Consider the following 1,961-nt stretch of genomic DNA (forward strand, 5'->3'; position numbering starts at 1 on the left):
GCCTGCCTGCCTGCCTGCCTGCCTGCCTGCCTGCCTGCCTGCCTGCCTGCCTGTCTGCCTGTCTGCCTGTCTGCCTGTCTGCCTGTCTGCCTGTCTGCCTGTCTGCCTGTCTGCCTGCTTGCCTGCTTGCCTGCTTGCCTGCCTGCCTGTCTGCCTGTCTGCTGCTGGGATGCTGGGATGCTGGGATGCTGGGATGCTGGGATGCTGGGATGCTGGGATGCTGGGATGCTGGGATGCTGGGATGCTGGGATGCTGGGATGTTGGGATGCTGGGATGCTGGGATGCTGGGATGGAGCACCACCAGTATGTTGCTTAGGGAAGGCAGAACACAGCCTAAGGAGGTTTCAGCTCTGTGTTTCTTCAGGTGAGAAACAATGGGTCTCAGATGGATGCTGTCATTCTCAATCCCCTGTGCACCCAGATGCTGCTAGGGGCCACAAGAAGTCAGGAATGGGAGTCAGCACATCTGGTCTGGCTCCTTGTGAGCACTGAGAGTACAGAGGGACTGGAAGAAAGACCTTCTCCAGGAGATTTAGGCGCTGCTCTTTACAATGAAGGCCTCCCTCTCCTTATCCTTGGTGAAGGAGATGCTCCTTGCTTGTCCAAACTACTTTATTGTTATAGTGGTTGTGAATGCATTTATCTTACTCAGGGTGAACCAGGGATTAACTTTTTGCAGAAAGGGATACCCAGGGAGGAAATCTCATTGGCTGAACACCCGGGGCCTATCTAGATACCTCATTAGCATGGAGAACTCTAGGTTTTTATGCTTTGTGGCTGATTCTCGTTATCTTCTCAGTGTGCTGTGGTTATATGTTCCAGGAAAGTTAGACCCTGGCCAGGAAACCGCTATTCTCAGTTATGGAAATTCCCAGGGTTTTGAACCTGCTTCCACCTTAGCAGTCTTCTGTCTGGTGGTACAGCCCACTTGCCCTACATTGGTAGGACCAGGGCATAAGCTCATAAGTTGAACACATGGTCCTCACCGGATAAGAGATATTCTGAGAGACTGTAGGTGCTCTGGGGGGTAGAGCTCAGATGGTGGGCATTGTGGGTAAACCAGTAGCACCACTCCTGATTCTAGACCAAACTTTCTGTTTCCTGATGTAGCAAGATGTGACCAAGCTGTGGCACTGTGGCACAAACTCCCCCTGTCTCTGATGGTGCTATCCCAGTGGCCATGATCCCCCATGATGGACTGTTCCCTTTAGAACTGTGAGCCAGAATCGGTGCTTCCTCCTTCACGCTTCCTTGCCAGATATTTTACCATGCCAATTACAAAAGTGACTGGTAGCTGAAGCCTTACATGACAGGGTATTCTAGCAGCAAAGTTTGTTGTGAGTTGTGTCTTCTGAGGGGTGCGAGGAGTGACTTAAGCTTCATTCTACTTAACATTAAAGATTGCTTGGTGCTTTGGGGTATCTGGGAGGAACAATCACACTGTGATTGTCATTAAAAAGCAACAGTGTTGTCACCTGTGTGTGGAATGTTCTTCTAGCTGGGCTGCCTTGTCTGGCTTCAGTGGGAGACTTGACATGCCACAGTAGGGGGATACCCAAAGTGGAGAAGAAGGGGAGGGGAAGGATTGTTGGAGGGTGTGACTAGGAGGGGGGCAGTGAGTGGGCTATAAAGTGAATAAGTAAAACAAATGGATAATAATAATAATAGCACAGTGTTGTATGTAAAAACTCTGGGACCTTTCTTTCTCAAGACCCTTACTAAGCTTTCTGACTAGATTGTTCCTTCACTAGCAAATATTTTCAAGGAACCTATCATGTCCTGACTTAAGGATGAACACAGAAAGTGTAATTTTCTGACTTTGAAGAATAGGCACACATACGTAAAGCCCTATAGTCCTGCTGTAAGGAAGTGACCATCAGTACCCCTGTTCAAAAAAATGACAGAGGTAGCAAAGCCTCATATAGTTTCTTTTTTTCTTAATGTCTGTGGCAAGCCTGGGC

This window comes from Mus pahari, chromosome 10 (assembly GCF_900095145.1).
Source record: "Mus pahari chromosome 10, PAHARI_EIJ_v1.1, whole genome shotgun sequence".
NCBI lineage: Eukaryota > Metazoa > Chordata > Mammalia > Rodentia > Muridae > Mus > Mus pahari.